General features: G+C 47.6%; 1 protein-coding gene across 1 annotated transcript in view; it reads right to left on the bottom strand.

Annotated features, from left to right (window-relative positions):
• GOLM1 (golgi membrane protein 1) overlaps positions 1-4,211 on the bottom strand; it is a 49,215-nt gene extending 45,004 nt beyond the window's left edge. Inside the window, exon 1 of the mRNA XM_044287668.1 lies at positions 3,931-4,211. The gene's annotated coding sequence lies outside the window, so the exon portion shown is untranslated. The remainder of the gene's footprint in view (positions 1-3,930) is intronic.
• Positions 4,212-13,426: the final 9,215 nt, after the last annotated feature.

Below are 13,426 nucleotides of genomic sequence, written 5' to 3'. Positions count from 1 at the left end.
GAAACAACGGACGTGTGAATGGACCCTGAATGTGCTTCTTTTGCAATTACCTTTTGAGGCTTCCCCTCTTTATGGAGGGTGTCAGTGATGGCTTTCTGCACAAGTACCAGGTCAGCAGTCTTTCCCATGATTGTGATCCCTAATGAACCAGACTGAGAGACAATGTAAAGGCTCAGGTCCCCTTTGCTCAGGGGGTATGGATTAATTAGCTGACTAGAGCGGGACACTTTGAGCCTAGAATATTGAACCTTTTTACAATATTCTAATTTTCTGAGATTGTGACTTTGGGGTTCCATAAGCGATAAGCCATAATCATCCAAATTATACCAAATAAAGGCTTGAAATATCTCGCTTTGCATGGAATGAGCCTATCTCATATGTTAGTTCCACCTTTTATGTTGCATTCCTGAAATAAATGAACTTTGCACGATATTCTAAATTTTCGAGTTTCACCTGTAGAGCGCCCACAACTAAGCTGTACTGGGGGCTGCTCCTGTGTGCACTTACCTGAAAATAAACATCACACTGCCTCATGACAGAGGACAAGGGTTGCACCGGGTATCGAATTATCAATACTCAATTGATACTTTTGTACCGGGATTTGCCATTTTCCAATACTAGCCTGAGCTACTGCGCAGCCTAGTATCACATAACATGGCCCGTGCTGCTCTCAGGTTAGTTATCTTCATTGGTGGCACAGTGGTCACTGCCACCAATGAGAGGAGAGAGGGGCTGTGGCCACTGCGCCACCAATGAAGATAACTAACCTTTTAATGCAAATATAGGCGGCGAGTGCCGGCTGCAGAATCACATACCTGGCAACCAACCTCTATGACAAGGCGATGCGATCCCCGGCAATTAACCCCTCAGGTGCCGCAACTAAAGAATTAATTGCTGTGGTTCGCAGCACCTTGTCATAAAGGCCGGGTATGTGATTCTGCTGCCAGCACCCACCCCCTATATTTGTTTTAAAAGGTTAGTTATCTTCATTGGTGCCCCCCCCCCCAGTATTATAAATTCTAATCATTGGTAGCACAGTGCCCCCCCCCCCCCGTATTATAAATTATAATCATTGGTGGCGCAGTACTCCCCCAGTATTAAAGTCATTGTGGCAGTGGCCAGAGGGTCCCCTCCTTATTGGTGGTGCAGTGGTAGTTGTGATCGGAGCCCCAGTAGTGTAATCCTGGGGCTCCGATTGGTTACCATGGCAGCCAGGATGCTACTGAAGCCCTGGCTGCCATGGTAATCTCCCTACTGCTGTGTGTAAGAGTGTAAAGTCCTATTCACTCTAATAGAGCTCTATTAGAGTGAATAGGACAAGGGATTAAAAGATCCCAGGTTCTAGCCCCTAAGGGGGGAAATAGTTATTAAATATATTACATATCGCCACATCCGAAAAATCCAAACTATTAAAATATAAAAATAAAACAAAAAATCTCCTATGCGGTGAATGCCATAACAGAAAAAATATATATAAATAAAAACCGAGCAATTCGCCATTTTTTTGTCACCTTGTGTGGGGGGGCCCCCCCCCCCCCCCCCCCAAAAAAAATAATAATAAAAAAATAGGATAGGACTGTTCTATTATGGGCCGGACGTTTCATAAAATGCAGAATGCACTTTTTGGTGTTTAATTTTTTCCGCGTGGTATTGAACAGTATCAAGTATCACAATACTTTTTTTTATGGTATTGAAATCAAAATGTTGGTATCGTGACAACCCTATGGAGGACATCTTTGTCTCTGGCTCGACAAGGTATCACACTGTGTCATTTTGTAAATTCATTCTAAGGCTACGTTCACACAACGTCCGTTAAGAAGAAAAAAAAAAAGGATTTTTTTTTTTTTTTTTTTTTTTAACCAATGCCTTTCTGAGAAACAGAAGTTCAAAACAGTCCCTTCAATTGTAATGGAACAGTCAGTGAACACAGACAGGATAGAACCAGTCTGTCTGTCCATTATTCACTGGCCATCAAAAAAATAAATAAAAAATAAAACTGCTGTGTCAATAACTCCATTGACTACCATTGTTCTTAAAACATGTCGTGTGAATGTGAGAAGATGCTGCCCAGAGAGGACAATGTCATAGTAAATCAAAATGGCCAAAGGCAAGGAGGTGTGAAAACAACAAAAGACGTTAAATTTAATGGGTCAACCCCCCTCCCCCCCACACATTCCTGCCCTTGGCCATCTCAAACAACAACAACCTTTAAAGGGAACCTGTCACCTCCAAAAACCATCCCAAGCCGCCAGCAGTACCTGACAGTAGCCAGCAGCATGTTTCCGACGATAATTTTCTTCCAGAAGGCCGATGCGGCTCAGAAAATGTTCTTTTATCCCCTGCCTTGCTTCAAGTCAAGATAACCACACCCCCTGCCCCTTCGCTGTGAATATATTTTGGCCATTTCCCGAACTCGGGTTCGGTTCCAAGGTACCACTTCGAACCAAACCTGAATTCGGGAAATGTTTTTTTTTACAGTACAAATTAATTTATAAAGTTATTACGCAAAGTCTCGCAAGACTTTGCGAAGCAATAAATTCGGCTCATCAGAGCCAATACATTCTAATACTGTACGGAGCTCCTGCTCCGTACAGTATTAGGATGAAGTTTTACGCGAATCGACTTCAGATGTTTCATCCAAAGTCCATTCGCTCACCCCTAGTCATCAGTAAGTGATGGGGAGGGTCCGACACCAGGGACCCCACCAATCAGCTGGGTGCGAAGGCACCGATGAATGTGGAGTCTCTCGGCCTAGGAGCAGCTGAGCCTCATAGAAGTGAATGCAGCTGATCGCCATACTAAGCACAGCCGCTATACAATGTACGGTGCTATGCTTGGTGAGCTGCAAGAAGGCCGCAGCGCTAGTGCCAGTGCCATCTCACACAGCTGATCGGCGGGGGGCCTGGGTGTCAGACCCCCACGGATCAGATACTGATAATCAGTGATGGTCAGTTTGCAGTGTTCGCCAGCGACCACATGTGGGCTGCCATCTTTAGTAAGGTAGACTCACCTGTCCGGCGATGCACAGGTAAGCCCTTACCTGTGGCGGGAGCCGGTCTGTAATCAAATGCAGTCACAGGGATGAAGGCAGTTCCGAGAACAGACGCCGGGGGCCTTCATCGGGCTGTTCTCGGAACTGCCTGCTCCCGGTGACTGCATTGGATTTCAGACTGGCTCCCGGCACAGGTAAGGGCTTACCTGTGCATCGCCGGACAGGTGAGTCTACCTTACTAAAGATGGCAGCCCGTTTGTGTGTTCGCTGGCGAACACTGCGAACCGACCATCACTGCTGATGACCTATCCTGAGGATAGGTGGATCAGTAAGAATAATCTTGGAAAACCTCAGTCCATAAGATGTCTGCCCCCCATGGTCACTACTTTGTCTCTCTGACCACCCCCCTGTATAAATAGCGGCTGACAACTTTTAGTGCACCTAAGGCCTCATTCGCATGTCTGTGTCAGGGATAGCGCCAATGACGAGGCGGACACTGCTTCATCTGTGAAAGGTCTGCTGTTTGCCCTCCAACCGAGTTCTGTCAGTGGTTTTCACAGTTCCATAGACTTCAATAGTCGTGTCTCCCCACAATGAGGGGTTAAGGGTATGTCCTCTCTGGGTGACATAGCTCAGGTCAGCAGACCGCAGTACAAGTGATGGGCACGGTGGTATGGGGGCTCCGCTCTACCCATGGAGGTGGTGGGACTGTGAACACGTTAACCACTTCCCTGCCATACAGTGTGATATCAGTATATACCAGACCCATGCTCCTCACAGATATGGCCACTGCCGGTTACCCCATCACCCAGGATAAAGGGCCGCCATTCACTATGCAGGTGACATACTGAAGTGGCTGATAACAGGGAACACAAGAGCACATAGTCTACAGCGCCACCCGCGGGGAGTCCCGCATCTCACACAGGCCGCCCACTCACCTCCGGCCGGCGTCCTCAGCCGCCAACTCTTTACAGGCGACTCTCTCAGCGACGACACCAATGTAAACGTGGAACTCTGCCCCAGGACCGTGCGCCGACCGGGACTCCTTACTTCAAGGCGTTGCCTGGCAACCAGCAGTCACCCAGCCAGAGAAAGGGCGGGGAGGAAGAGGAAGTAAAGGCGAGGGGCAGGTCAGTAGGTACGTGTTCAGGTACGGGGTCATGCTGAGGGACAGACACGTCATAGGGGGCTTGGAGGAAGCAGGAACTCGGGAGTGACGGTTCAGTCACAACTTGTGTGTGGTGGACTATATGGTCATACAGGATGGAGTTCTACGTGGACACAATAGTGCGCCCTCTGCCGGCCGACTGTGTGATGGCTGGAGCCTGGGAGAAACAGAGACTGTGTCGAACCATTTGGCCCATCTAGTCTGCCCAATATACTAAATACTATGGATAGCCCCTGGCCCTATCTTATATGAAGGATGGCCTTATGCCTTTCCCATGCATGCTTAAAGGGCTTCTGTCACCCCACTAAAGTCATTTTTTTTTTTTGGGCTAGTTACATTCCTTATAGTGCGATATATGAGAATATAATGGTGTCACTTACTTTCATTCGGCCGTTTCTTATAAAAACGAAGTTTTATAATATGCAAATCAGGTCTCTACCAGCAAGTAGGGCGTCTACTTGCTGGTAGCCGCCGCAAAAAACCGCCCCCTCGTCATGTTGATTGACAGGGCCAGCCATGATCTCCTCCTCCGGCCGGCCCTGTCATTTTAAAAATCGCGCGCCTCTGTTCATTCGGCGCAGGCGCTCTGAGATGAGGAGGCTCGTCTGCTCAGAACTCCCTCAGTGCGCCTGCGCCGATGATGTCTTCTCTTTCGGTGATGTCATCGGCGCAGGCGCACTGAGGGAGTTCTGAGGAGACGAGCCTCCTCATCTCAGAGCGCCTGCGCCGAATGAACAGAGGTGCGCGATTTTTAAAATGCTGACAGGGCCGGCCGGAGGAGGAGATCGCGGCTGGCCCTGTCAATCAACACGACGAGGGGGCGGTTTTTTGCGGCGGCTACCAGCAAGTAGACGCCCTACTTGCTGGTAGAGACCGGATTTGCATATTATAAAACTTCGTTTTTATAAGAAACGGCCGAATGAAAGTAAGTAACAACATTATATTCTCATATATCGCACTATAAGGAATGTAACTAGCCCAAAAAAAAAATATGACTTTAGTGGGGTGACAGAAGCCCTTTAACCACTTCAACCCCGCTAGCTAAAACCCCCTTAAAGGGACTCTGTCACCAGTTTCTAACCCCCACTTAACAAAATATTGTTCTGTCCATGGAGCCCTTGTGATTACTATGGTGTTGTTATAAGCTAAATCTGCTGGCTCGTTTTGTTAAAAAAACGTTTTATCTAACCTGTCAGTCATATTCTTAAGGTGCCCAGGGCGTTGCTCATGGCCTGAAGATGCCGCCCGCCGCCGTTGGTGCCCAGCTCCTCCTCTGCTCTCGTCAGCGCTGCCTGAAAATACTCAGATACGCCTCCGGCTCTCCCTCACTCCCCCCTCCTTCTCTTCTAAGATCCCGCGCGTGCGCACAGGCCTGTGCCTGATGCGCCCGTGCGGACTTTTCGGTTCAGCCTCATTCAGCGAAGTGCGCATGCGCGCGCACTTCGCTCAACCTCCTGATAAGACGAACACTGCTGCACGCGCGGGATCTTAGAAAAGAAGGAGGGGGGAGTGAGGGAGAGCCGGAGCCGTATCTAAGTATTTTCAGGCGGCGCTGACGAAAGCAGAGGAGGAGCTGGGCACCAACGGTGGCGGCGTCGGGCGGCATGTTCAGGCCATGAGCAACGCCCTGGGCACCTTAAGAATATGACTGACAGGTTAGATAAAACGTTTTTTTAACAAAACGAGCCAGCAGATTTAGCTTATAACAACACCATAGTAATCACAAGGGCTCCATGGACAGAACAATATTTTTAAAAGTGGGGGTTAGAAACTGGTGACAGAGTCCCTTTAATGACCAGGCCACTTTTTACACTTCGGCACTACACTACTTTCACAGTTTATCGCTCGGTCATGCAACTTACCACCCAAATGAATTTTACCTCCTTTTCTTCTCACTAATAGAGCTTTCATTTGGTGGTATTTTATTGCTGCTGACATTTTTACTTTTTTTGTTATTAATCAAAATGTAACGATTTTTTTGCAAAAAAATGAAATTTTTCACTTTCAGCTGTAAAATTTAGCAAAAAAAACGACATCCATATATAAATTTTTCGCAAAATTTATTGTTCTACATGTCTTTGATAAAAAAAAAATGTTTGGGCAAAAAAAAAAAAAAAATGGTTTGGTTAAAAGTTATGGCGTTTACAAACTATGGTACAAAAATGTGAATTTCCGCTTTTTGAAGCAGCTCTGACTTTCTGAGCACCTGTCATGTTTCCTGAGGTTCTACAATGCCCAAACAGTAGAAAACCCCCAGAAATGACCCCATTTCGGAAAGTAGACACCCTAAGGTATTCGCTGATGGGCATAGTGAGTTCATAGAACTTTTTATTTTTTGTCACAAGTTAGCGGAAAATGATGATTTTTTTTTTTTCTTACAAAGTCTCATATTCCACTAACTTGCGACAAAAAATAAAAAATTCTAGGAACTCGCCATGCCCCTCACGGAATACCTTGGGGTGTCTTCTTTCCAAAATGGGGTCACTTGTGGGGTAGTTATACTGCCCTGGCAATTTAGGGGCCCATATGTGTGAGAAGTACTTTGCAATCAAAATCTGTAAAAAATGACCGGTGAAATCCGAAAGGTGCACTTTGGAATGTGGGTCCCTTTGCCCACCTAGGCTGCAAAAAAGGGTCACACATCTGGTGAAGTTGGGGAATGTGTTTTGGGGTGTCATTTTACATATACCCATGCTGGGTGAGAGAAATATCTTGGCAAAAGACAACTTTTCCCATTTTTTTATACAAAGTTGGCATTTGACCAAGATATTTTACTCACCCAGCATGGGTATATGTAAAATGACACCCCAAAACACATTCCCCAACTTCTCCTGAGTACGGCGATACCACATGTGTGACACTTTTTTGCAGCCTAGATGCGCAAAGGTGCCCAAATTCCTTTTAGGAGGGCATTTTTAGACATTTGGATCCCAGACTTCTTCTCACACTTTAGGGCCCCTAAAAAGCCAGGGCAGTATAAATACCCCACATGTGACCCCACTTTGGAAAGAAGACACCCCAAGGTATTCAATGAGGGGCCTGGCGAGTTCATAGAAATTAATTATTTTGGCATAAGTTAGCGGAAATTGATTATTTATTTTTTTTCTCTCACAAAGTCTCACTTTCCGCTAACTTAGGACAAAAATTTTAATCTTTCATGGACTCAATATGCCCCTCAGCAAATACCTTGGGGTGTCTTCTTTCCAAAATGGGGTCAGTTGTGGCGTGTTTGTACTGCCCTGGCATTTGAGGGTCTCCGCAATCATTACATTTATGGCCAGCATTAGGAGTTTCTGCTATTCTCCTTATATTGAGCATACAGGTAATGAGATTTTTTTTTCCGTTCAGCCTCTGGGCTGAAATAAAAAAATGAACGGCACAGATTTCTTCATTCGCATCGATCAATGTGGATGAAAAAATCTCTGCCAAAAAAAAAGGAGGGGAAAGGCGTCTGCCAGGACATAGGAGCTCCGCCCAACATCCATACCCACTTAGCTCGTATGCCCTGGCAAACCAGATTTCTCCATTGACATCAATCGATGTGGATAAATAAATCATTGCCAGGATTTTTAATTTTTTTATATATACAAAGTGTTTGCCAAAGCATAGGAACGCCGCCTCCTCCTCAGCTCGTATGCCTTGGCAAACGTATCTGTTACTGCAGAGGAGAAATCTCGTCTTGCAGCGCCGCATACACCGACTTGCGTGTAATCTGACAGCAGCGCAATGCTTCTGTCAGAATGCACATCAGTGCTGCAGCTAGTCGATCGGTTGGTCCACCTGGAAGGTAAAAAGAAAAAAACAGGCCGCAACGCAATAATTTTATTAACTTTGGAACAGAATATATAAACTTTAACTTTTTGAACTAAACATTAACCTTTTTGCTTACTGGTGTTTTTTTTTTTTTTTACCTTTTATAGAACAAACCTCTCCTTCCCCATGGGTCAATGTGCAAATCGCCCAAAGATGTGGCGAAGTGCGTTATGCACTTTGTCCCAGGTGAAAGGAGAGGTTTGCAGCAGCTGTGTGAGTGAATGGGCCCTAATAGCCCTGTGTGCCTGTCCTGGTGAGATGTGATCCCTATGCTAGGTGTACCTGTGTGTGGTACTTCCGGAAACACTCTCCAAAGCATAGGGCAGGGTGGTCAGGACAGAAATAGCGGGTGTCACGCCTTATTCCACTCCTGCTACAGACACAACATCTTTTTCGGGGTGACGGTTGGGTTGAGGTACCAGGAACGACATTGGGGAAATGTCGCTCGTGTAGACGGCTAACTACACTGGTGGATGGGTACAGGAGGTTCTCGATGTTCTCTTCCTGAAATTTGAGGAAGGATCCAGTTCTCCCAGCCTTACTGTAGAGAACAAAACTATTATACAGAGCCAATTGAATTAAATATACAGACACCTTCTTATACCAGCGTCTGGTTCTGCGGGAAACTAAATACGGAGACAACATCTGGTCATTGAAGTCCACCCCTCCCATGTGAAGGTTATAGTCCTGGACTGAGAGGGGCTTTTCAATGACACGGGTTGCTCGCTCAATTTGTATTGTCGTGTCTGCGTGAATGGAGGAGAGCATGTAAACGTCACGCTTGTCTCTCCATCTCACCGCGAGCAGTTCTTCGTTACACAGTGCGGCCCTCTGCCCCCTTGCAAGACGGGTGGTAACGAGCCGTTGGGGGAAGCCCTGCGCGACTAGTTCGCACGGTGCCACAGGCGCCAATCTGTTCTAGAAACAAATGCCTAAAGAGGGCCACACTTGTGTAGAAATTGTCCACATAAAGATGGTACCCCTTGCCGAATAAGGGTGACACCAAATCCCAGACTGTCTTCCCACTGCTCCCCAGGTAGTCAGGGCAACCGACCGGCTCCAGGGTCTGATCTTTTCCCTCATAGATCCGAAATTTGTGGGTATATCCTGTGGCCCTTTCACAGAGCTTATACAATTTGACCCCATACCGGGCGCGCTTGCTTGGGATGTATTGTTTGAAGCCAAGGCGCCCGGTAAAATGTATCAGGGACTCGTCTACGCAGATGTTTTGCTCTGGGGTATACAAATCTGCAAATTTCAGGTTGAAATGGTCTATGAGGGGCCGAATTTTGTGGAGCCGGTCAAAAGCTGGGTGGCCTCTGGGACGGGAGGCGGTGTTGTCGCTAAAGTGCAGGAAACGCAGGATGGCCTCAAAACGTGCCCTGGACATAGCAGCAGAGAACATGGGCATGTGATGAATTGGGTTCGTGGACCAATATGACCGCAATTCATGCTTTTTAGTTAGACCCATGTTGAGGAGAAGGCCCAGAAAAGTTTTAATTTCGGAAACTTGGACTGGTTTCCACCGGAAAGGCTGGGCATAATAGCTTCCCGGGTTGGCGGTTATAAATTGTGTGGCATACCTGTTTGTTTCGGCCACAACTATGTCTAAGAGCTCCGCAGTCAAGAACAGCTCAAAAAATCCCAGGGCCGAACCGATCTGAGCTGTCTTAACCCGAACTCCAGACTGGGCAGTGAAAGGGAAAACTACAGGTGCGGCTGAAGTTGGGGACTGCCAATCAGGGTTTGCCAGCACCTCTGGGATTCTAGGGGCTCTACGGGCACGTCTTTGCGGTGGCTGTGACGGGGTCACTACTGCTCGTGCCACCGTACCAGCTTCAACTGCCCTTCTGGTGCTCGCCATTTCACCAGGTTGTACGGCAGTGCTGGTACTAGGTCCAGGGAGGGCTGCGCTGCTGGTGTATCCCTTACCACGTAATCCGACAGCAGCAGCCCCACTCTGCTGCTCTTGAAGCGGATCCTGCGCAACCTGTGGTCTAGCGACACGGGGCCGGGTACGCCTGGTGCTATCAGGGACCTCAGCCTCCTCGTCCGAACTTTGGGTCAGAGAGCCACTGCTTTCTACAGGTTCGTATTCTGACCCGCTAGATTCATCAGATGAGGGTTCCCATTCCTCATCCGACTGGGTCAGAAGCCTGTAGGCCTCTTCAGAAGAATACCCCCTGTTAGACATGTGGGCAACTAAATTTAGGGGTATTCCCTGAGACTACCCAAGAAAAAAAAGCAAGCCTGTCTTACAAATGGGAGGCTAGCGAAGTACCGGAGGCCGCTGCGGTTGATAAAAAATATCAAAACTGATTCTTTTTTATCGCCGCAGCGCGTGTAAAGTGAATGTGCAGTAATCAAAAAAAAAATTTTTTTGGTCACTGCGGTGGGGCGGGCGTGGGCGAACGCATGTGTGGGCGACCGATCAGGCCTGATCGGGCAAACACTGCGTTTTAGGTGGAGGGAGAACTAAAGTGACACTAATACAATTATAGATCTGACCGTGATCAGTTTTGATACAAATATAAAAGTACAAATGCTGATTAGTGATACGCTAATCAGCGAATCAGTGACTGCGGTGCGGTGGGCTGGGTGCTAACCGATCCCTAAACTACCTAACCAAGGGGCCTAAACTATCCTAAAACCTAACGGTCAATACCAGTGAAAAAAAAAGTGACATTTTGCACTGATCACTTTTTTCCTTTCACTAGTGATTGAAAGGGGTGATAAAAGGGTTAATTGGGGTGCAGGGGGTGATCTGGGGCTAAGTATGTAGTGTTGGTGCTACTCACTGTGAAGCCTGCTCCTCTGCTGGATCCAACCGATGAAAAGGACCAGCAGAGGAGCACAGCAGCCATATAACAGATCATATTTACTAATATGATCTGTTATCTGGCTTCTCATTGGATTTTTAAAAAATCATCAGCTTGCCAGCCGCGATCATTGGCTGGCAAGCTGATGACGCAACCCCCCTTGACGAAATGCCGGCCCGAACTGCGCATGCGCGGGCCGGCAAGGCACTTCATCTCGCGAGATGACGCGTATATGCGTGACTCTGCGCAGCGCTGCCGCCTCTGGACCGCACATCTGCGTTAGGCGGTCCGGAGGCGGTTAAACTCCTCCACTGTATTTGCAGCTACCACTTCTGCAGGAAGGCTATTCCATGCATCTACTACTCTCTCAGTAAAGTAATACCTACTAATATTACTTTTAAACCTTTGCTCCTCTAATTTAAAACTATGTCCTCTTGTAGCAGTTTTTCTTCTTTTAAGTATTCTCTCCTCTTTTAGGCTGAGTTCACACCAGCGTTCAGCCTTTCCGTTCTCCTGCTCTGTTATAGGAGCAGGAGAACGGAAAGGACGGATTTGGCACATAACTGAGGCGAGCGGAGCCTACGGCCCCATAGACTATAATGGGGTCCGTTAGGATTACGCTCAGAAAATGATTTGGGAGCGAGACAAAAGTTGTGCATGCAGGACTTTTGTCTCCGCTCCAAAATCATTTTCTGAGCGTAAACCTAATGGACGCCATTATAGTCTATGGGGTCCGTAGGCTCCGCTCGCCTCAGTTATGTGCCAAATCCGTCCTTTCCATTCTCCTGCTCCTATAATCCAGTATTTATTTATTTTTTTGCATTTTTAAAGGTCTGCGCATGCGAAGACCGGAAAGCCGGATCTGTTTTGCTGCAACACTTGGTGCCGGATCCGGCATTAATGCATTTCAATAGAAAATTAGGCAAGTGTTCCGGAATTTTGGCCAGAGAAAATACCACAGCATGCTGTGGTATTTTCTCTGGCCAAATACCATAAGAGGGACTGAACTGAAGACATCCTGATGCATCCTGAACGGATTGCTCTCCATTCAGAATGCATTAGGATAAAACTGATCAGTTTTTTTACGATATTGAGCCCCTGTGACGGAACTCAATACCGGAAAAGAATAACGTTAGTGTGAAAGTACCCTAGTACTGATCGCGTCTCCATGACGACACCTACGTCACTAACAAGGGACAGAATGGATGCGGTACAATGACGTGGAGCAAAGTCTGCCTCCGCGCCATTGACAACTGGTGACGTCAGCTAAAGAATTTTTTCTATTGGCTATTGATCAAAGGGGACGCATGCGCATTGGAGACCCTGGGACGCCGAACAAAACTCGTTCTAAAGACGATCCGGAAGAGAGGAAAGTAGACCCCATAGACATTTCCCCTGCAGGAGAGGTAATGGAATTTAAGATATATTGCACAAGGATGCCATTGGTTAATGGCTATGTATATGCACCAATGTAATGAACGGATGTACCTGGGGGAGGGTTTAGGTAATTGACTAGGCACTATATAAATCACATGTTTATGTATTCACTCTATTGCTTGAAAAAGACCGGGAACGGTCGAAACGTTGCATTCCCTTGCTGTTTTTTATGGAATAAATCCACTTTATTTACCACAAACCGACGAGTGCTGCGGATTTTTTCTTATTGCTAGTACCCTAGTACTGACATGGAAAAGGACCTAGGAATTTTAGTGAACAGCAAACTAGGGCTCTTTTACACTTGCGGCAGGACGGATCCGGCAGGCTGGTCTCCCTGTCAGATCCGTCCTTCCACTGTTTCGCTGAGCCGCCGGACTGCTGCTCCGTCCCCATTGACTATAATGGGGACGGGGGCTGAGCTCCGGCGGTGCACGGCGAAAGCCGCCGGACTAAAAAGTCGGACATGCAGGACTTTTTAGTCCGGCGGCTTTCGCTGTGCTGCGCCGGAGCTCAGCCCCCGTCCCCATTATAGTCAATGGGGACGGAGCGGCGGCGCGGCAAAACAGCGGAAAGACAGATCCGACAGGGAGACCAGCCTGCTGGATCTGTCCTGCCGCAAGTGTGAAAGAGCCCTTAGGCTACTTTCACACTAGCGTTTCTGCTGGATCCGGCAGGGTTCAATGGAGTCTGTCACCTCCATATGGCCATATACAGCGCTTACATTGTCCTATAGCACACCTACACATGAATGTAATGGTACCTTTGTCTTTTTCTTTACACTTGCAGAAGCTGGAAAAACAGACTTCGATTCATACGCAAATGAGCACTCGCAAGTGCCCAGGGGCGGCGTTCACTGTGTTGGAGCCCAGGCTGCCCTGCCTTTTTTCAGCCACTGCCTATGCCCGACTTACTATTCCCTTGCATCATCCTTCGGTTCAGCAGAGACCCTGTGCACTGCCTCGCGGGGCCGGGGCATGCACACTGCGATGCCCATTGTTGGCACGGCATCCGTTTAACTACTGCTCATGCACCGGTGAACGGCACAAAATCAGCAGCAATGTGCCGTTTGCTGGTGCATGCGCAGTAGTTAAAGCGATGCCGTGCCAACAATGGGCATCGCGGTGCGCATACTCCAGCCTAGCTTCTGCAAGTCTAAAGAAAATAACAAAGGTACCATTACAATCCTGTATAGGTGTG

The sequence above is a fragment of the Bufo gargarizans genome, chromosome 1 (assembly GCF_014858855.1).
Source record: "Bufo gargarizans isolate SCDJY-AF-19 chromosome 1, ASM1485885v1, whole genome shotgun sequence".
Taxonomy (NCBI): domain Eukaryota; kingdom Metazoa; phylum Chordata; class Amphibia; order Anura; family Bufonidae; genus Bufo; species Bufo gargarizans.
Note: the sequence above shows the minus strand (reverse complement) of the source record. Positions and strands in the feature narration are given on the sequence as shown.